The following is a 24,490-nucleotide window of genomic DNA, read 5'->3' on the forward strand; positions in this document are numbered from 1 at the left end:
ATATCAGTCCACCAGTTTTCTGTAATCCTGCTGAAAGACAAACAAACAGGTAAAATAGGTTTAAAAAATCTCTACAGAAATAGCTTGCCAATCCATTTTATCAAAGTTTATTATCTTCCGTTGTGAAATCATGTATTTAACATGAGTATATTAAACCCAAACTGCCATTCAGAAGCATTCTCCCTTGCTTTAAGTATCAAATGTAACCAGTAGCATGCAGTTAAAGAGGTCAAGAGTTTGAGAGGACTTTCTGCAGTAATAGGCTAACCTCTCCAGAGAGTGCACCAAACACCTGACCTTCCCACAACATTCAGTGGGAGTTCAGATTGTAAGGATTTATGAGAGAAGGTGAGAGGCTCTGGCATGGGCTCTGCCCCATGACCGACCCTCAGGGGTCCTGCTCTCCCTTGTGTGTTGACAGTGTTACTGCGCATGTGGACCCCTGAAAGATTGGGTGTGCTTTTCTCCCAATTGTTCTGACCCCTATAAACTGTGGCCTGGCTACCAATAGGCTTTTCCGTTTGGAATATCTCACCCTTAAATGGATCTCTCAGGTATAGGGGCCTCTCAACGTGTGCCTCCAGTGGGCTACAGGAGCCCCAGGACTGGGTTCATTAACTCTGCATTGATTGCCCGAGCTTTGAAAACGTCCGGCAATGGCATGGATAATATGACTCTATGAAAAGGCATTGGGAGTCCCCGAAGACTAATTATGGCACAGAGAAGTAGGTTGGTAAAGGTTTAAAGGTGTGCCTTGTATAAAATCCACATTTCTCCAATTTGAATTATGAGAAGTCGTGTTTGAGTAACGATTCTTATTAACCTCCAGATTATCATAACAAGTAGGTGTTTATTTTGCATTAACAGTAACTTTTTTTCATTGAACAAAAAAAAAGATTCTCTTGCTTTTGCAGCTTAATAAATTACAACAATCAGAACATCAGAAGTTGAGGTTGCCAGTTTTATTTTGGGAGCTGTCCTCCCTAATGCTGCGTCAGACCTGTCCATGCTACCGGCTATGGAAACTGGCCTAGGTGTGATTGATGAAGGCCCTAATGTGCCGGGCTCTCCCAGGTGAGCGGGCCCTCAGAAGTGTAGTGCTTCAAGGCGCTGTGCGATAACATTGGAGCTGTCCTCCTTGCCACCGTCCTGCTAGGAGCCTCATTCATCATGAGTATGGGATACTGCTCACTTCCCAGCAGGGCTCAAATATGATTCGACTCTCTTTCCAAGGGTGTTGCGGGGGGAAACGCAGGAATGGCACTCCCAATATGACTCAGCTTTCAAAAGAGCATTCATGTTTTCACATAATCAGTATTCAGAGCCTTGAAGTTTGAATCATGAGAAAACCCTAAAACTCTTCCAACTCTACTGGTATTATATCAAATGGTTTTTCTAAAACAAAGCTCTGAGACATGCAATTTCTACAAAGCCCCAATTGCTCTAGAATTTATACTTTACACTGAGCTCAGAGGCTTTGCTTCAGGAGTGTATCACAGGCTAACTAAGCTGAGATGAGCGGAGGTTAGCTGGGTCTCGCCACAACCTCCCAGGAGCCATCCCACTCTTCATTCCTCCGGACTTTTTGCGAGAGAAAGCAGTGTGGTTTCCAGGTCCTGATGGGCTCGCTGGCAGATGGGACTAAAACTCTCACTGAGCACCTCTGTTCCCAATTTCTCATGGAGAGGCAGGGATTTACTGCGACCACCCGATTGTTTTTGATACGTTTCGACTAGTTTACCCAAGGTATTCCCATTTAGCAATTACTATGTGAATAGACTTATTATACACATTGGTCGGCCACGACTCCAGGTCAAAATAATTACCACAAGTACCACATACAGCATTCCCTGTTACTTCACAATTTGACCTCTTGACTGCAATACAATTATATTATATTGCTGTGGGTAAACAGAATGCGTTTTGCAAATTGCTTACCGATCGTTATTTTGACTAGTTAAGTTGTTGAGGTGTTTTAAAATATCTGTAACACTCTATTTTAACACCCTTATTTAACTAGCCTGAAAACCAGACAAATCAGCTGAGCTCACTGCTGTTTGCTCTGGCAGATGAGTCAGATCGCTCTCCCATTCAGAATGATTTCCAGCCACTGTGGCCTCTTGGTAGTTGTTTAGTGTCTTTATGTGGTCATTGTGCGTCTCTGCCTGGTCTGTGAGTTTCTCTTTGAGTGATGTTTAGCGGGTGAAGACCAGGGGTGGCCTATGAACACGGTTCTGACAAAATTCTACAATTTTCTATTCACCGTTGCCCCTTTAAAATGACCAAAAGTATTGTGTATTAGTTATTTCATTTATTTTAATGTTGGAGCATTTGATTGTATGTACAATAGATTCAACATGTCACTAGTCGAGCTTAAAGGTGCATTACTGTCAACAACTGGACTGGTCATGATGACACTGACATCAATAATAAAGTGTTACCTAGATTTTAGATATTAAATATCAACAGTATTTATGATACAAAATTTTAGAAAAAAAAACATCAGTTGGTAACACTTTACAATAACCATCATCTATAAATGGTAAACAGATAGTTTATTAATGTTTAATCATCATTTATAAACCGTATATAGGCCATTTAGAATGGTAAATGCATATTTTTATAATGTTTAACTAACCAAATCGTTTATAAATGGCAAATAGATGGTATATTAATGTAAGTTTATAGTTACTTTTCCATTAACAAACCAATAAATTATAATTCATAGTTTATTAATAGTTTTAGTTGCACTCATTATAACATTTTTAACAACATATTAAGTATGTTAATGATTTTATAATGATTGATATACCTTTAAGACATTGGTTGAAAACATTTAAAGATTAATTATGTATAGCACTTCGTTAATGGTTAATAATTGGTTTATAAACCATTTATAAACATTACTTAGCTGGTTATTTTAAAGTGTTACCCATCAGTTTCATGTCTCTTACCTAATTCCAAATTGACTTTTTAGTTTGTATTCACAGTCTAAACTTTCTTCATTATAATATGTGGTTCCCTGTAAACAATGACATGGCTGTTGGTTGTTGAAATAAGTGTTGATCTTGGTGATGCATTTGGTTGCCACGGCCCTTTGTAAGCACAGGACACATGTTTCATATTCCTCCCCTTTAATTAGGCCGGACTGGAAAAACTGACCACACTCCTTGTTTTTTTGGTGTAGGCCTGTGGAAAGGTGTGTGGTGGGCCTGAAAATTAATGCATGCATGGCATCTTTCTCCAGTACCTGCAAGATTTATAACCAAGTATGTTGGACTCACCGAAGTGGTTAGATTTTTAAAAAGCATGTAAAAAAGGCTCAAGTTCAACATCTGACAGTTAAGCCAGTTACCACCAATAAACAAACACACTCCTTTGCTTTAACTATTTGAATGGTCTTTGAAAATGAACTAAAATATTCTCTGTGGTGACCCTGTCTAAGTTTGAATAAGGCAGTTCATGTTTAACCACCATTTACATTTCACCATAACTATGCCTAAATTTGTACTGCATTTCTGAACAGAAAATAGTATGTCCAAAAGAGTGTATCACACACACTGGTTCTCATCTGTAACAGAATACAGTATTTGGTGGTTTGGTGTCACATAAGTTTTACAAATATAATGTTAAACTTTTAAGTATGCATTTTCTTTGACACAGTAAATCAGGAAAGGATGTTGGGATAACTATATTCTTGATTTTGTCATATATGTCATAGCTGACCTGAGCATGTATGGTATGCTCAGATGTCTGTCAGAAACACATATGGAGTTGCCATCATTGGACATACAGGAGGGTCAACATTTACATCTAAACACCTGAAAAAAGTTCCAGTAAAAATAGAGATGGGCAGGGTTTCCCGTCTCGGACAAAAATATACAAAATGACCCCTCGTTTCTTTTTTTTTTTTTTTTTCTATTAAAAGAAATGTTAACAATAAGCCCCTTTTAAAGGCTCTTTCACCTTGTTTGTTTTCCCTAGAAATTCAATGAAGGTCAAGTTGTCCGTGCAAACAAAAAAGACTGTAAAAGTGGAAAATAGCAAGAAAATGTGACAGAAAGGAAGATGCCACCCTGAGTCATTCTGTCTATACAGTAATGACCCCTGTTTTTCTCTTTCTCACTTTCTCCAGTTTGTTTGTTTCCATCAGCTGATGGAAATTCATGAGCAAAGCTTTGTGTGTTCTTGTGGCCTACTTTCTTCTAACTCTAGGTGAAGCTTGTGCTCATAGTTTCTTAGCCACTGCAAATTCAGTTATTCAGGCCATATATAGGACAGCAATACAGTATTTACTGTACAACACATATTAACAGATTGTTTGTTCTGTATTAGTCATTTGGCACTCAGGCAACAACTACTCTTAAATGTTTTTTAGGCAATTGGGGTGTTTTGCCACCAGCAGTTGGCATCAGTTTGGTGTTTTGTTGCTACAGCAACTGCTACTGGCACGGTTCTTTAGCAGTTGCTGCTTAACCAAGACCGCAGGAAGAGAACTGGGCTTTGAAGACAATTTGACATAGTGACCAAACGGATGAATTAAATGGTAAATGGACTGCACTTAATATAGTGCTTTTCTAATCTTCGCGCTCATTCACCCATTCACACACACATTCATACTGGAAGCCGAGGGTACATGGTGCGACCTGCCATCATCAGAAATTTAGTCACACACCAGTGAACGCAGCATCAGGAGACTGCCATGATCAGGGATCAACCACCAACATTCCAGTCAATGGGTGACCGCTCTACCAAATGAGCAACTCTTGGATCTGTTACCTGATACCAAAAAGACTTTCCCCACAGACTTACATTGGGAAATAGATGTCTGTCAATCAGCAGATCCGTTTTCTGAGTGTCACAACTCCTGTGAAATGACTCATTTCACTGTAAGACTTTGATCTATTCGGATCAGTAACATACAGTAATAAATATAGAAGAGCAGCATGATTTAATTATTTTGCCCCATTCAAGTTTGCAGAGGGACTTTTTTCGTTTCATGAGCCACTCTAGCACATTGAGTCCACGCATGTCGTAAGAAATGCTATATAAATGAACTTGACCTGACTTGACTGAGCAACTTTCATAAGAATGAATAGAGGCCCGCCTCCAATGCTATATCCAGATCTTATTATACATCCATGTGCTTAACTGACAATGTTACATCTGGCATTTGGTCAGATCACAGACTTTGCTGTTTTGTGATCCTTGAAAGGTTTGTTTTTCGTCGGTTTATTGCTAATCAAGCTAGCTATTGTTCTAGATAGCTTAGGCTAATTTCTTGCTTATACAACATTCTAAGTAGCTAACTGTTAGCTTAATTTATGTTGGGCTAAATACATTTTACACATTTTTACCTTCACTTATGTGGTCTAACTTAATTTAAATAAGTGTATCGTCTTGATCCTGCTGTTCTTTCTTTAGGGATGTAATGTTAATCTTTCACTGGTGATACTTTAACATTTACTATCATTGTTCCGCTTGCTGCTTGGCTGTTCACCTACTCACAAAGTAAGGTCAGAAGAATATGATTAAAGATGTTTTTGATTCTAAATAGAAACCAGTGAGTTCAGAGCTCTTATGACATGATGATTTGATGTCGCATGGCCATCATTATAATCCATGGAAATACGAAGAGACACATGTATTGGATTTCCTTAAATAGAGACAGCACAGAAGAGCATTTGCCAGCTATGTCGACCAAGTGCAAATGTTTATTTTAACAGAGATGTTTGAATATTGTTTTATTTCCATATACTTGTAGACTTGGCTCGGCAGGTGAGTCTGTCTCTGAGACATGTTTGAATTGAGAGCCTGGATTCAATTCACTTTCTTTAGTGGGACAATGTGAGTTAAAGGAAAGCTGTGATAAGAGAATCGGTGTCACCGTATCCAAGTAAAATAAGCGAAAGACTGGCATACTTTATTTTTGAACATGGTCATGGAATATCAGGCCTACCCAGTGGAAAAATACCGCAGGTCAAATCAAATCCAGGGTGTCACTATTTCAGTCTTCCTAGAAGTTTTGGGAAATTTAAGTTTACTTTTCATTATGTTTGTACAGGATTGTGTTTCACGTGCAATAAAACACCTTTCGGGTTGCTCCAATAAAATATGAAATTCTGTCTGCTGGCTCAACTCAAATTCTGGACGATTATATAACTAGACTTAGGATTTTAAGTCAAACTGTTGGACTTTATTCATTTTGATTACAATCCTTTTAATGAGAGTTATCAAACCAGTGATGATGATGAAGATAAATCAACTTCGCTGTAAAGAGGGCAACTCTCTGCTGGTTAAATCAATCAGTCAATCAGCTGGTAAAAGCCAGAGAGTGTGACTTAGGTGAGTTATAATAGTAGTCTTGTGTCCGAACGCTATGGGAGGGACAATTTTCTATTCCTCCTTAAGTAAATACTACATATGCAGTGGGTATTAGGCTCCATCACAATCCCTGGTTATTTGGCAGGCTGTTGCTAATGGAAGCATGGTCTTGAGTGAACGTCACAAGCACAAGGCTGAACAAAGAGGCCCTTTCTGTGGGCCAGAAGGTGCTGAAAGGCAGGCTGAGGGTGGCAGGTCTGTATGGAGCACCACTATCATGCTGGGCGTCATATACCAAAGCTTATAGACAAAGGTGAGGCATGTTATCACCACTCCATTGCCCCAGACCTCTGCTGTGGGGTAGGATCAGGTAGTAAATACTGTTACATGACATTTCGAGATGATGAGGTGAGGTGCTCTGAAAATGCAGAATTTCTCTGGCTCTGTTTGCCAAACACTGATGTAACCTCCATAAAGGACAATTATTATATGCATCTAACAACTCATTAAGCATTTATAGTCAGCCACAGGAAGTGGTGTGTGCAGAGGAAGGCTCAAAAAAGCTGCATTCTGCCCATTTTCCCTGAATTGAATGATGGGATCTGAAAGTAGACATGGCAAAGCTTCATACCTCATTGATTCTCTGTGCCACAGTGTTTTTGCATCATATAACATCATAATTTAGACCACATGTGCCCACGCATGCCCTCCTGAATAGGAAGAGGTGAATGTCTGAGACAGTTAGCAGGGAACGTAAAACACAGTCTGTCAAAACACTTACATTGGGTTTGTGCAGTTTAGGAATTGAGAGAAAAACAGGGTGAGGAAACAGATTCACTACCAACTCATATAATATTCAGCTACTGAGCATGTAAAACACAAATACCTGATTCACAAATGATCTGCAAGACATTTCTGAATCTTGTCTCCGGTGTGGTGCTTGGGCATAATAAAGAAATAATTATAATAATAATCTGTATAATAAGAGGGCATTACAGGATTGCATTATTTAAAAAAATGCATTCACTCTCTGGCTTATATCTGAATTATATTCATGAATGCACGTGTCCTTTGTCTACACACACCATTTAGGGTCATTGCAAGACATGATGCCTTCTTTAGTGGTTAAACATAACATACAGTGTTGACCTCAGGCAACATACCAATTTTTGGCCTGTCAAATTTCTACAATGCATCTTTTTGAGTGATGCAATACTTTAAAAAAGAGGAAAGAGTATAGGGAACCAATCGCAATGCTTTCATTTGTCACATGACCTCCAGGAGGCCATATTGAAACCCTTTTTTTGAAGACTTTTCCAAAGGACAAAGCACACAAAACATAATTTCCTGGCCCTTTTCCATCTGGAAAAAAATAATGTTACTCCAGACAAGAAACCGGTTAAAAAAGTTCCTTTTATTATGTTTTTAAATTTAAAATGTTTTGGATTGTACCCTGTTGAAGCTACTGAATCTTTTACACATGTCTATTAAATAAATAATTTTCAAATTGAAAAAAAAAAACCCTCTCTTTTTCACTTGTGCACCGTTGCCTACAGGCAACAAACCCCAAAAACGTACAAAAAAAATAAAAAATCGAAAATTTCTTCAGATTATGTCTATTTAGTCTATTTTAAGACAAAAAAACCCCACTCCAAACATTTTTCTCCCTAACTGGCGTCATAATGCGTACCATAGAGGGTTAAACATGAGTATACTTAAATCCATATTTTTTATTCGTAATACTGCAAATCGTCTTGCATTTGCTACGGCTGAGGAGGATTTTGAAGACAAACAGCTAATAAGGTTCCAACCGGAGGGAATTTGTCAAACAGCAAGCATTTTTCCGGGTCTCCGTACATGAAAATCAAGTCATCAGATCAAGCTTACACACTGTAGTAACAGGTCATTCTAAGAAAAGGTGAGACGTTAATCACGCTTGACCCAGCTTTGTTTTCCCACCAGTCTGCGCTGTACGTAGCCACACATGGTGTCAGGGATGGCTCCCCTGGTTTATTTACTCTCATCTCCAGATCTCTGGGAGCTGTGTGTGGCCTCCATGCTCCTGTGTTGTAAAGGCACTGCCAGAGGAAACGTAACATTTTACAGTACTCTCTACTGGTGACAGATCCAACACACGTGGCCGCTGGAGCTCGACACAATGAGAGAGAAAGATTTGAGACTTCAGCTGTAACTGCAGATGAGAGGTACCCAGAGGTCAGGGCTCTATGTTAACCTGGGAATGTATTTTCTCTCAACCATAATGTTTAACTGAGGGCAAAATTTGACTACTAACCACTAACTGCTAAAAAAAAAAATCACAGCTGATTATTATTTTAGATTAGCATATTATATTCCATATATACATGGCATACAAAAGTGCACTGTATAATGGGAAACCTCTGCCTGACCAGAGGTTTTCTGTTCCTTTTAATAATGAACAGATCCATGTGGAGCTCTGCGGCTCCTGCTCTATATGAGAGGTGGAGAAAAGTCGCCCCCTTTGTGCTTCACTTACTGCCGACAGTATCAGGTCACCCATCCTCTGTTGGATTGATTTTAGATGATCTCTCCTTCCCGGCCTGCTGTGATTGTTTGGCAATGGAGGCAGGTTTTTATTATGCAGTGGCAGGACCTGACTCCGTCTCATTATGAAGGGCGGGGGGGGGGGAGGAGGGGAGGTAAGGGCGAGGGCGGGGGACTGGGATAAGTTCTCCTTTGTGTACACACAAGGAGGTAAAAGGCAGACTGTATGTGGTGGCTAGGGGATCACTCGAGTGGCTCCACGGGTCCTGTCGCGTGGCCCTGAGGCTTTCCTTTGGTTAGCACGCTCAGCCCTCCCTGTTCACAGTAGGGCCACCCATCGCTCTGCCTCTCACTGACACACATACGACTGCTATGGAGAGAAGTAAGAGAAGTACCAGCTATTGCAGAATATGTTGTAATGACAGTTATTATGAAAGCATGTTTACTGTATTTGCACATTTTACAAACACACCAAGACTCGTTGTGACAGGCTTTGCTGCTTCAAAAACACCTCAGCAAAGTGCAAAAAAATTGAACGTGCCATGCATGCTTCCCTGATTAGTATTTAAATAACGTGTTGAATTAGGGCTGGGCGATATGTCCCTAAAAAAATCCCTAAAAAATGTTGGGGTATTTTTGTGATAACGATATTCTTGACAATATTACAACTTACTGAAAAATATATAGAAAATGTGATTTTTTTAGACTGTATAGAATAGATAAATAAAAAACAAAAATCTTAATGCATCACACATCTAAATGTGGTGTAAATTGCAAGTCTCAACAGTTGCCAAATACACTTTTAACTTTTGTCTCTTGAGTATGAGCACATAATTAAAAATAACCATCTACGGGGTCTGGGAGCATGCCCCCCTGGAGAATTTGTTTTCATAAAAGCCCAAATTTGGTGCCTCTCACACATTGTAATGCCACTATTCCATCATATACACTGATCTTAATCATTGCATATTTTAATCAGTTATTGTAAAGGAGAATAAGGGTTCTAGTATATTTTAAGGCATCTTATTTTGACAGTCTGCTGAGCAACGGCAACGCAAGGCAAAATAACTTTATATTGTGAATAGTGTAGATGTACTTTCTAGATGTAGGTTGAAATGTGACATTAGCGTAGCACATGAGACTCTGGTGGGCTGCTACAGTCTAGGTGGCACACCCCTACGTTGAATTCAAGCGGTAACCTCCGGCTCTGAGCAGGGGGGCAAACCAGGAAGTGCCTTAAGCTGCATTCTACCGAAAATTCCAACAGGTGGTGCTGACGTTGGCTGCAGAAGCATTTGCGTCCATTCATTTCAATAGAAAATGAGAAAACTTCTCACTTGATTTATTACGTCATTTATTACCTCAGAATTGTCGCGGTAAAGTTGCAACATCCAGCAGAAACACATTACACAACAAAGTACACATTGTGAATATTGCACTGAAGCTGGATTTGAAGAAAATTGTGAATCGAATTGAAATCGTAATATCTGCCAATTAGCAATTAGATCTTTTCCTAAAATTGTTCAGCCCTACGTGTTGGTTAAACAGGAACTTTGTAGATATGCAAAACAGACTCACTGTAGACCAAAAGTAGTCGGGAAGGCTCTCCTTCAGCAGAGAGGGGAGGGGCTGCGTGTCTCTCCTGCAGTGGTGCTGTTGTGTGTGGGAAGTTGTGTGTCAACTGGAGGAGAAGACAGCACTATTGGTATCGATACTGCAAATGAGTAGCTAATCCAATACTCTTTATAAGTATCATTTGTATCCTATTTAGTATCCTATTTTCTTTTATAAACCTACTTTTGTCTGTATTTGCCACGACTACTGTTCGTACCACATCAACCTGGACTGTTAATTCTTACCCTGGTTCTTACCATAATTCTGAAATCTTGAAAATAGTTACTTATCCTGGTTAAAATGAGTGCCTGTGGATCAGATGTAAGTCAGATTTGTAGGGGTACACATGTAAGTGCCAATCAAGACGGATTGTTTATTCAAGAAAAGCCTGTAAACATGCACCCGAGTTCAGCCCCTCTGCAGGTTCTCTGAGAATGTCACCAGGTGCCGAGGTGCATTCACCTTACAGTATTCCAGAGCAAAGCGAGCCATCGTCACCAGGATTGAGAGTGACAATACTGACATTTCAACAGCTATACACTGTGAAACGTGCTTGCCTAATCTGTATTCCTAAGGAGGATTTGCCTCTAAATTGCTCCATTGCCTGTGGTCCTTCTGTTTGTTGTCGTCCATTGCGGCACATAGACTTTAAATAAACACAGCTTTGATAAGCTAGGGGCCAGACAGTCACCTCTGACCCATAGCAGTTCCGATCGGGGTCCTGGGGCATGAGGTTCACCAGGTGACACAAGCATAGCTTTAAATTAGCGGCCCTTTTCTACAGAGGGAGGTTTATAAACACTGAGAGTGGATGAGGGAGTGTTGGTAGGAAATTGACTTTGTCCAGAGTGTGTTGACCGGGAAGAGAGCAGAGGTTAAGAGGTGCATGGAGGCTTGGGAGGTTATCAGGGACATCATTCAGGAACAGGATTAATTTACAGCCAATCATTGACCGACTAGATCCAAACAATCACCATCTTTTTTTTTTTTTTTTTAAAGCTTTAGTTTTTCTGTAAAACTGCAATATGTATGAATTGCAGTGGTGATACTTTTTATATCTGGGGTCTCAAACTCGCGGCCCGTGGGCCAATTGCGGCCCTCGTGACGATATTTTGTGGCCCCCACCTTGATATGAAAGTTTAATGTGAGTTTTATATGAATGGCACTTTGTATGTGGAAGGTCCCTTTAATTACTTTTTTTGGTAATTTTGTGTCTTTTTTTGTGGTTATTCTGTGTCTTTGTAAAAAAAATTAAATAATGTTGTGTCTTTTTTTTAATAATTGTGTGCCTTTTTGGTAACTCTGTGTCTTTTTTAAGTAATTTTGTGTCTTTTTTTGGTCATTTTATGTCTTTTTTTAAGTAATTTAGATTTTTTCTGTCATTTTGTGTCTTTTTTTTTTTAGTAATTTTGTCAAGTCAAGTCAATTTTATTTATATAGCCCAAAATCACAAATCACAGATTTGCCTCAAAGGGCTTTACATACTGTACATGGTACGACACCCTCTGTCCTTAGACCCTCACATCGGCCAGGGAAAAACTCCTTTAAAAAACCCTTTTAGCAGGGGAAAAAGAAGAAGAAACCTCAGGGAGAGCGAGTGTGTCTTTTTTCAAGTAATTTAGTTTTTTTGTGTCATTTTGTGTCTTTTTTTAGAAATTTTGTGTCTTTTTTTGGTCATTTTGATTCTGCCTCCAGCGGCCCCCAGGTAATTCGAGTTTGAGACTGCTGTTTTATGTGCAAGTTTTCTCCGCGTCTTTTTAAAAAACTGTGTCACGTATTATAGAATGATTCTTTCATTTTTTGACCGACCTACTCTCACTGAACTTATTCTTTCTCTCCCTCAAAGTGTATATATACATATAAAATTAAAACAGTTTCCCGAGACGTCTGAAGGTAAATTCAGGAAAATAACTTTATATTATACAAATATTTCCTTCTGCAGAATAAGGGTCCTTGGCTTATTTGTAGTGGACGTGGCCATAGGTGCAGTCCGCCAGTGGCAGTCTGAGGCCTCTTTGTAGGCCGTCGAACATGCACCAAACCACAAATTATCATTGGAGCAGGACAGGCCTCCTGCACCATAACCAGGCCCACCCCTGCCTCCCCGAAAGCTCTGGATTTATGGCATGTGTCCAAATAAACATGTCTGAACGTTGTGGCAGAGAGGAGTCGTGGGTGAGCATGCATCTGAGAGAATCACATCTCACACCTGTATGAGTGATGTGGTCCGCTGCCAGGGAATACAACCGCACACTTTCTTAAATAAATCTTAAAAGATTAATTCATGTATGCACACATGATGTTCAATATCTTTCCTTGGCTCTATGTCTCTTGTTTTTAGCGTTCCTTCCCTTTTGCCACTTCCTGTTCTCACCGTGTCTTTGCTTAATTCAGTAAACTTTTTTCATGGTAAATGAGGTGTGCAGTAAAGTAAACATTGCTTAGAGATGTTTACTTTTGTCTCCGTATAATTTCTGGTCTGTACAGTAGTCACACTTATGCAGGTAGAGTGCTGAGTGGAAACCTTTCCAGCGGTTCTTCGTCATTTGTAACCATCTACCAGGGTGGGATTGCTCATTTTAATATTCCCTTTGCCCGTTGGGGAAATTAGGGGCATTTCTGCTTCTACTGGTGGTTTTGCGAGTTTGACAGACTATTAATAACAGAGGGTACTCTGTATTAATTGCAGTTAATGCTCTACAGAGCAGTCATTTTGGATGTTCTTTTAAGGTTGAGTATTTAAAAATATAATATTAATAGTACTATAATAGAATATAGTTCTTAATTATGTCACAAAGGATGACAAATAAACATAGAAAATACTTATAAAATACATTTTTACAAAGAAATTTAACAAAAAGACAAACCAAAGAAATTAGAAGTAAAGTATTAGAAAATCCCAGGTTATATAAAGTCTTCTTATGTCATTTAGATTAGAACCATTTCTTAATTGGTTTGGCTGATATTAAGTAATTCATATATTTAAACAAAAATCCATAAGATAAACAAGAGAGAAAAAAGGCTAACATTTTAAAGTGTCCATAATCTGCCAATTATACAATTGTGAATAACTATATCAAAAGCAACAAATAGGCAAAGAAGCGTTCAGCACATTCTTACTTCCAATTTGACACTTGTTCAATGCTACTACTTTTCAAAATATGACACTCTAGGTACTCCTCTAGTGTCAACCCTGTCAACGTGTCAGTTTCTACTTGTTAAATGCATAGCTGCTTTTCAAAATAAAATGATGCATTCACAGGAAACATAAATTGATTAAGGTACCAAAACTACTTGGTTAAGGTTTGGAAAAAAGAAAAAGTTTTCGGTCAAAATAACTACTTCTGTATGTAATTACAAGTTATGTAGGTGCTGTAGAACATGAAGAAGAACATGGTGTTTCTACGTACGGAAGTTACTTTAAATGCTAACTAAATTATATTGACTTTTGCTTTCACAAAGAACACGAACACCACCACCAGGGTTTCTTTGACCCATCCACCTCCTCCCCTGCCTGCCATTAACAGAGCTTTGTGCTCTTTATATTGCATTAGTTGCTCTGAGCATCTAATAAAGGCAATAATGAGTGTGTAATGGCATTACATGAAAGCTTGGTGCATCTCATATACAGGTACATCTCAAAAAAGAAGTTCAATATTTTTTGTCAATCATTTCAGAAAGTGAAATTCATACATTATATAGATTCATTATGTGTAGAGTGAAATATTTCAAGGCTGTTTTTCTTGTAATTTTGATGATTCTGGCTTAGAGATAATGAAAACACAAAATTCAGTGTCTCAGAAAATTAGAATATTGTGAAAAAGTTCAATATGTGAGTCCTGGGTCAGTGGTGGTTTGGGACCATGTCCTCTGCTGCTGTTGGTCCACTGTGTTTTCTGAAGTCCACAGTCAACATAGCAGCCATCTAGCAGGACATTTTAGAGTCTTCATGCTTCCACAAGCTCTTTGGAGATGAAGATTTCATTTCCCAGCAGGACTTGGCACCTGCCCACACTGGCAAAGGTACCAAAAGCTGCTTCAATGACCATGGTGTTACTGGGCTGGACTGGCCAGCAAACTGGGCTGACCTCAACCCCATAGGAGTCTATGGGTTGTTGTCAAGAGGAAGGTGAGAGACACCAGATGAGTAGGCTGATCTCCTCCATGCCACCAAGTATAAATGCAGTAATTCATGCAAAAGGAACCCAACCAAATATTTAGTGTATAGAAATGAACATACTTTTCAGAAGCCTGACATTTGTGTTTAAAATATCCTTTTTTATTGATCTTATATAATATTCTAATTTTCTGAGACACTGAGTTTTGTGCTTGCATTATCTGTAAGCCATACTCATCATAATTTTTTTTGTCATTAAAGTTTTTATTTAGTTATTCACACACACCTAAACATACAGTCAAACTAGAAAACAAACAGACACCAACATCGACAGACAGTATATCCAGTTTACAGCCATGTACACAAAAACCTCCTGTATATCAATATTCCCTCTACAAAAAAATAAGTTCCCAGGCCCTCCTAACATGTTCCTCTTCATTGTTAATTCTAGCCAACATGTGTTCATATGATGCAACTTCTGACATCATTTCCATCCACTTTTTAACATCTGGGGCGACTGTACTCTTCCATACTCTGAGGATCGTTCGAGCAGCTGTGATCATTCCAACTTTTAAAACCCCCCTTTCATGTTTAGGTACATTTAGCATTTCTGTTTGGTCCCCTAACAAACACAATCTTGGTGATACAGGTACCGCCACACCCAGCCACTTACTTACATGGTTCAGTACTTTCTCCCAAAACGGGTACACTAGTTTACATCCCCAAATCACATGTAAAAAAGTCCCTATTTCACTCTGACATTTCCAACATAAATTATTTCCTATTAAGCCCATTCGATGTAGCCTTGAAGGAGTGAAATAAAATCTATGGATTATCTTATACTGAATAAATTTCCCTTTCGCCTCTCTCATGTGTTTTCCTGTATTTGATAATATATTTAACCAGTCCTGTTCACTTAAATCACACCCTAGGTCTCTCTGCCAAATGATCCTCAGAGTTTCACATGTATCTTCTCGTAAACCATTAAATGTTTTGTAGAATATGGCTGCTCTGTGTGCAGTACTGGGTAGATCCAAAACTTCCATCAATGTATTCTTATTGTGACTAAATTTACCCTTTGTGATACAGTCCCTCATTTGCAAATACTTCCAAAAATTACCTTTATATTCCAGATTATATTTTTGCATAATATCAGTAAACGGCATTAATACTCCATCCACACACAGGTCACTCAGTTTGCGTATCCCTCCTACAAGCCATTTATTCCAATAAACAGATTTCTTCCCAATACGGATGGCTGGGTTATGCCATAGAGAGGCGTAAGGTTGTCTTAAGTGGGAGATACTATACATTTTATGAATTTCTCTCCAAACTGTTTTAGAGTAAGACAGCACTGGATTCGAAAAATAATTATGTCCTGAAACTGTTACACCATGTGAGAGAACATCCAGAGGTTCAAATGGGTTAGTTAATTCCCTTTCAATTTTGATCCAACTCAGTTCCTGATCTATCCCCTTCCAATGTTTTATCAATCTAGACATTTCAAATGATATATTATATAGCCTTACATTAGGTAGACCCATACCTCCTATCTCCCTAGGTGACCACATCTTTTTTATATTAATCCTTGGTCTTTTTTTATCCCATAAAAAATCTTTAATGATTCTATCGTAATGTTTAAACCACTGTGGCGCTATACTGACTGGTAACATCATGGAAACATAATTGAATTGTGGTGCAACCACCATTTTAATTACATTAATTTTTCCCCACAACGTGAGCTTCAATTTCCCCCATTTATCCAGGTTCATTTTTATTTTCTGGAGGGGTGGTTCCATATTTGAGAGCATTATTTCGTCAAGATTTGGGTTTAGTTGAATGCCTAGATATTTCATACCTGAAGGTAGAAACTTAAAGCCATAAGAAGTGATAACCCCAGAGTGACATGTATGTGATATTGGCATACATTCGGATTTATTCCAGTTTATTTTGTAACCTGATAATCTAGAATACCATTCAATACATTCAAGTAACACTGGCAGGGAGTCCCCAGGATCTTCTAGAACTGCTAGGATATCATCGGCATACATAAATAGCTTGTGCTCTCCACCCCCTGCCCCCACACCCTTAATTCTCACGTCAGCTCTGATTGCTACAGCTAATGGCTCAAGTACCATAGTAAAGAGCAATGGGGAGAGAGCACACCCTTGTCTCGTCCCTCTGGAAAGACAAAAAAAATCAGATATCAGCCCATTTGTAAGAACAGCTGCTCTCGGACCAGAGTAAAGTATCTTCACCCAGTTACAAAAGCCAGGACCCAACCCAAATTTTGAAAGAGTCAACCTGAGGAACTCCCACTCCACCCGGTCAAAAGCCTTCTCAGCATCAAGTGAAAAAGCTGCTACTGGTACCGGGTTAGAGCGATTCATATGTATCAGATGGATGAGCCTTCGCATGTTATCAACCGAGGACCTTTTTTTAATAAAACCTACTTGATCCCCATGTATAATGTCTGGCAATATTTTCTCTAAACGTGACGCCAAGGTCTTTGTCAAAATCTTACAATCCACCCCAAGTAGACTCACCGGTCTGAAATTAGACGGATCAGAGGTATCTCTGTCCTTTTTAGGAATAAGAGAAATTAAAGCATCATTAAACGTACCAGGTAGTGAACCCCTCTCAAATGCTTCCATGTATACCTTATGTAATATAGGGGCCAAGATATCAATAAATTTCTTATAATATTCAACCGGGAAGCCATCCAAACCAGGTGACTTCCCGGTTTTCATGGATGAAATGGCAGCCCTAATCTCTTCCTCTGTTATCGGAGCATCCAACATGCCTTTTTGCCCGTTAGATATGGAAGGTAGATGGATACCTGAAAAAAAAGTTGTTATTTCTTCTGGGTTAGGAACACAAGAGGATGTGTAAAGATTTTCATAAAAATGTTTAAAAACCTGATTAATTTCTTTTGATGAGGTCACTACCCCATTACCCTTCTTAATCATTGGGATATTGTTGGAATTGTCCTGTTGTCTTAATTGTCTCGCTAATAGTCTGCCATTCTTTTCGCCCCCCTCATAGAAATTAGTTTTCAGCCTAAATAAGGCATATTCAGCCTTTTTATTATATATATCATGTAGTTGATATTTCATATTACAAATTGTTTTGTATAAATTGTCTGTATAGTGACTAGCCAATTCTTTCTCTAATTTACGGATCTCTTTGTCCAATGTTTTTTCTTTCTTCACGTTTTCCTTTTTCATTTTTGAGGCATGAGCAATAATTTTCCCTCTTACATAAGCCTTAGATGCTTCCCAAACCGAGGAGATTGTTTCTGTAGAACCAATATTAATTTCAAAAAAAGATTTAAGATCCTCTGATAACGTATTGCTAAATGACACATCCTGTAGCCACATAGTGTTAAGCCTCCAACGTCCTCTTTTCACCTTATCTGTGTTCAGGTCAACATGTAACTCTACAGCGGCGTGATCACTAAGGGCAATAGCCCCTATCTCACATTCTACTACTGAGTCTATTAATGAGTTAGACATCAGAAAAAAGTCAATCCTTGAATGGGATTTGTGACAGTGGGAGTAAAAGGTATACTCCCTCTCACGTGGGTTTACCAACCTCCATATGTCCACCAAACTCAAGTCCTCTGTCAGCATATGAATTGCAGCTCTGTCCCTGGGTGAAGATCTACCACTGGGCTTACTTTTATCAATCAGTCCATCCATTACCTGGTTGAAATCCCCGGCCAGTATGACCTGGCCCTGCATGTTTCCTATCACTCTATTAACTTCATGGAAGAAATCCGGTTCCTCCTTGTTTGGGGCGTATATGTTACATAATACTGTCCTAATTCCATTGATCAAGGCTTCAATACAAATAATTCTACCCTCTTTATCACTATGTTGTTTCAATATAATACAGCTTAAATTTTTATTAATGAGTATCATCACCCCATTCTGTTTACTCGAATATGAACTATGAAAAACCTTTCCTACCCAGCCTCTTTTAAATTTTCCTGCCTCTTCATCTCCCATTATATGAGACTCCTGAATAAATGCTATATCTGTATTTTTAGATTTCAAATATGTCAAAACCTTCCTCCTTTTAGTGGGGTTCCCACATCCATTTATGTTCCACGATATTATATTAATGTATCTGTTAGCCATCATCTCTCAACATGTAAATGCTCTTTGACCTCAGTTCTCTCAATGGTTTTAATAATAACTAAACACATATTCAAAAGGCTGTTCAAAACGTTAGGTGTTCTCAGATATACTGTCTTGGTGCAGAGATAAAACATGAAAAACACAAACATAACCCCGGTTAAAGCAACCCAGAACTCGGTGCTTCTAACTAACCCCCACCCCGCCCCCCGCTTAACTAAATTAACCGTGTCCGTGAGGCGCATCCTGTCAGCTCGTGACAGCACAGCTCTTCCCGCCTCCCACAAACCATCATCAAAGTTACCTTATTCCAACAGAATAACACATACACCTCGTCTGATTTCCATGAAGTCCCCGGATCATCTATTCAGCACCTTGCACAAACTCCTCCGCTTCATTGCTGTCTCGAAAAGTTTTCTTCTGCCCTTTCCACGTGAAGATGAGTGTCGCCGGGTAGATCAGCCTGTGTCTCACGTTTAGCGCATGTAGACGTCTCTTCACCGGAGTGAAAGCTTTTCTTTTCTCCGCCAATTCTCTTGACACATCCTCAAAGAAGGACAGCTTACAGTCCTCCCAGTCAATCCCCCGTCTCTCCTTAGCCACCTGCAGCACCTTGTCTCGGGCCGATGAACGTAGAAAGCGCACCAGTATGGTCCTGGGCGGTTGGTTCGGGTCCGGTATGGGTGCCAAAGAGCGGTGGGCACGTTCAATTTCAAACTCGCTGCCGGACAGCCCGAGCCCCTGAGAGATGATCTTTTCCACATACTGAATAACTTTGCCCATCTCCTCCTTGCCCTCTTTCAGTCCCACCACTCTTACATTATTTCTCCTGCTGCGGTTTTCCAGGTCCTCCACGCGCGTCCACAGTGTTTCCAGTCTCTTGTCACATTTCTCCATACTTTTCTCCATTCGTGTGTTTACGTCTTCCACGTCCGATATCCGTTGTTCTGCCTCTCCCAGTCTCACTTGTATGCTCTGCACCGCATCTTTAAGCTCTTTCGTTGTCTCCTTAATTGAGACAACATCGGTCGCCACCATTTGAAGAGTAGCACTCATATTCCGTATTTCCTCCAACATTGTTTTCTCGTCAGGCTCTCCAGGTGTACGGTCGCTGTCACATGCCGCTGTCGGCGACGCGGAGGTGCGTTCACGTGTTGGGCTGGTCTTTGAGGCTAGCTTACTTCTCGTAGCGGCACCTTTGAAAAAGTTAGCTTTGCTGTTGTTCGACATTTCGCCAGGGAAGTGCCAATTTCTGGTCAGAAACGAGTAGTAGTTATTTTCCTGTACACAGGGTCTTACTTTTCAGACTAGGGACGAAGTGTATGTCTCCAAATTTACTTGATTAGCTGATGGTCGTGGGGAGCTCTTCTACCGTGCCGCCATCTTCCCTGCGGTCCCACGTGACTCCCATACTCATCATAATTACAAGAAATACAGGCTTGAAATATTTCACTTTATGTGTAATGAATCTATATTATATACCAGTTTCACTTTTTGAGATAATTGACAAAAAATATTGAACTTTTTCCACGATATTCTAATTTTTTGAGATGTACCTGTAGATGCTAAATGTGTGTGTCAGTATCTGATGCTGAGGGGCACTGACCAGTTGTCTGTATTTGAATTTGGGATTAAGAACAGGTTTTTCCTGCCTTCCAAGTCTTACTATACTCTATTTATATATATAATCCCCAACACAAACTTTGTATCTGCTTTAAACTGCAGGAACTGTAACCTAAATACCATGTGCTACCATGCCTTTCCATAATGCTCTTTTTGCACCACACATTTCTACCAGCATGTTGTAGACGGTGTTAGCCTATAAGTCTATAAGTGCACACACAGCCAATGCTTAGATTCTGCTTTTGGCATGCCGTGTTGATGACATCAGTAATTTGTCACTCTGCAGACATACTGTGATTTATGACTTTTCCCATGCAGCAAAACGTGCCCATGGTGTTTCTTTATTACATTTAAAACCTATTACTGTAAAATAGGGAGATTACTGCATAATACATGCTTGGGAAAGAGCTGCAGGTTGAGCAAATATGGTGTGTTTTGTACTAATAAAGTAGCTGGGTTATGGGTAAATGTTTATATTATTTTATAGCTTGCCTTGAGGAGGGAAAAGATTTCCATTTATAACCAGAGTGATGAATGTGAGTAATTACCTTGTATTGTAAGCAATATACTTCACCCCCTAAAGCTTCACACTGTTTTATGATTTGGATTTCACAGTCAAGAAAATGTCTCTATTTTAAATGCAGTTCACTGCTTCTTGTTTTTCACTTTTAGTTGTTGTGTCCCAGTAAATGTTCTCATTGAGTCACTGAGGACACGTACTGATGAATTTATAGTCGGGATACTGAAAATCAATAAAGTTTTGATGTATAACAGGTGTGTGACAGCAGTTCACACCAAACCATGAAGAATTAAAGTAATATCTTCCTCCCCTGGATGGATGCTACTGTACTGTACTATACTACAAAAACACAGTAGTTAATCGTTAATAGTTAATGACACAAAACTGTTTTTTGGACATATTATTAACAACTTTGTTTTTTCACCTTTTAAGGCAACTCATGACCAAAAAATGGATATATAATTTTCATATTTTTTCATTATTATTGGTCAATTTTAGTCAAATATACAAAATGAGGCCTCATTTCAAGAGAAAAAAAGCAATAAAACCTGAATATTTTTTTCAATAGTAATAGTGAAATAATAATTTCTTGATGGGAATTTGACCAATAATATTGAAAAATATATGAAAATTAAATTTGTCAATCATGAGTTACCTTAAAAGGTGAAAAAAAAGAGATGGTAATAACCTTTTCTACATGTCCTAAATCAGTCAAATGTCATGGGGTCCTTTATGACCCCTGAGAACCATTGGTGCTATAAAAATGTATAAAACATGTAAAAATGTATGAAGAAAGTTGAAATTTATATTATCTTTAAAGAATGCAGAGGGGCACATATGCTGACTTCAAGCAATTATACAATGTAAAAAAAACAACTGTTGTTTTTACGGTAAAAACCAGCAGCTGTGGTTGCCAGAACTTTACCATAATAAATACGGTGCAACTTTTTCTAATATTACGGTAAAATGACATTAGCACTGTTGATTTCACGTTTAAGATTGCCATTTTAGTCCATATTTTACTGTAAAAAATAAAAAGTTTTTCCATCAAAAGAAACGGTTCTTCCATATAATTAACAAGAAAATACTTTATAAATGCTGCATAAATTAAAGATTTTTAAAGTATATTTCTGTTAGAGATATTGTGTTTAGTACATTTAAGTGAGAAACTGTACATTTACAGTGAGAAAAAGTATTTTTTTTACTAAAGACAAATGTAAAAATTACAGTGGCTGCTTGTTTATATATCACATTATATTTTTGTTACACAAACGGTGCCAGTGTATCTTACATTGGAGTAATGAATTATTTTTTTAAAACTGTAAAAAAACACTTTTTTTGGCTGATATATACATCAGCAATCAACCCATTTATCAACCCATTTACCATTTTACGTCTTTTATTGTAATGGTTTAGCAGTTTTTCACTGTAAAGTCTACAGACATTTTTTACAGTGTATGAAAGTTAACCTATATTAATGGTATGATGAAAATGATTTGGGATCAAAAAGGACCCCAGGACTACAGGAGGGTTAAGCTGAGGTAAAAACGGTAACACTTTACAATAACCATCATTTATAAATGGTAAACACATTGTTTCTTAATGTTTCATCATAATTTATAAACCATATATAGGCAATTTATAATGGTAAATACATAATTTATTAATGTTTAACTAACTACATCATTTATAAATGGCAAATAAATGGTATATTATTGTAAGTTTATAGTTACTTTACCATTAACAGACAATTGAAATTATAATTAATAGTTTATCAGTAGTTTTAGTTGCACTCATTTTAACATTTTTAACACCATATTAAGTATATTAATGATTTTTGAAATGATTCATATACCTTTAAGAAATTGGTTGAAAACATTTAAAGATTAAATATGTATAGTACTTTGTAAATGTTAATAATTGGTTTATAAACCATCTATAAAAATTATTTAGTTGGTTATTGTAAAGAGTTGCCATAAAAACATGTCTCTTTGATAGCAAATGGACATTTTAAGTTCTGTAATGAGCAGAATTGGCACAGAGGGATTTTAAGTACTGATGGACAACCAGCTTGCCAGGCTATGGGCAGTTTTTGTATATTTGCCCAGCAATTGATCTGCAGAAAGACATCCTTGTAAAGGCCACCGTCATCGCTCTCTGAGGGCACTCTGGGTGCTGACACGTCATGTCTATCAACTCCAACATGGCTGTCAGCGCAGAGCACAGCATCCCAGTTCGCTCCTCCTGCTCCTATTGTACAGTATCACCAAGGAGACAAAGAACTACAGAGCAGACAAAGATGTCTTTTAGCCGATACTGACACACACTCAGTTTGATTGCATTTAAGTAAAGTGCTGAAGGATCATCACCACCCGGGATATAATCTAAATAAATGCTGTACATTGGCACACGTGGATCCTGCTGGAGGATGTTTATGTGTGGACGCTGATTATTTATGTGTTAGCATGTTCCCGTGCTGAGGTAAGGATACCCTGTCAGCTAACAACAAAATGAAAAATAATCTGGAGGGTACAAGTCATATTAATAACATCCTTTAAAGAGGACGTAAAAAAAAAAAAAAAAAAATCCCTAAGGTGTTCCATAACAGAACCCTGTCTACTTTTTTCTTCTTTTTATTGCCTTAAAGCAGACAGGCACCCTGGATGTGGAGGCCTGTAATGTGCTGATAGGGAGAATGAGTTGTTCAGTTGTCAGGACTGGTTTGATGAGGATCCAGGGAGCATCGTGTTGATGCTGAAGGGGTTAACGTCAGCTCTGAGGGCAGGAGGCAGTCTTTACTGGGAGTCCCATCACTGTGGTCAGTCTGGGAGTTGTTAGAAGTGTTCATTAATCATAGTCCTAATTTGTTTTCACACGGCTGTGCTGACGCAGACTGAATATTATTACAGCGGCAGTTGCCTGAGAAGCGCGATGGTCAGAGTTGTCATTGTAGTCTATGTTAACTCTATGGAGTCTCGGGCTATTTTGTCCATTTTTGAATCCTTTTCATCCTGCCTGTATTCACCACTTAAAAAATGTACCTAATGACACTAAATGACCTAATAATAATAGATTTTTTATTCTGACTTACTGGATCAACATTTTCAACCAAAAAGAAACAAAGAAAAACCAACATAAATGTGATCTTTTGATTGTGTGTGGTCCTGTCATCCAACTCTGGTTTTTATTCTAGTGTGACTCTATTTTATTTGTGTCTTGTGTGTTTAGCGTAACAATTTTAGTAATTTTTGTCTTTTGTTGGTAATTTTGTGTCTTTTGTTTTAGTCATTTTGTATCTTTTTTGGGTCATATTTTGTCTTTTTTAAAGTAATTTAGTTTTTTTCTGTCATTTTGTGTCTTTTTTTTGTAATTTTGTGTCTTTTTTGGGTCATTTTGTGTCTTTTTTAGTCCTTTATAACAACATAAAACGTGATTTTGACTCCTTTTTTTTAAAGGATTCTTTCAAAACACTATCATGCTCAATACATTTTTTTTTGTTTTGCAAATGTGAACAAAGGTTGAAAATATTCCATATAAGAGGGTTACATCCAGTTCTATAATTTTATACAAAATATATTTGACCTTGTCTCCAGTTTTACTTATCTCATCATCAAATTGAAACCGGCCTCA

The sequence above is a fragment of the Centropristis striata genome, chromosome 13 (genome assembly GCF_030273125.1).
Source record: "Centropristis striata isolate RG_2023a ecotype Rhode Island chromosome 13, C.striata_1.0, whole genome shotgun sequence".
NCBI classification, from domain to species: Eukaryota; Metazoa; Chordata; class Actinopteri; order Perciformes; family Serranidae; genus Centropristis; species Centropristis striata.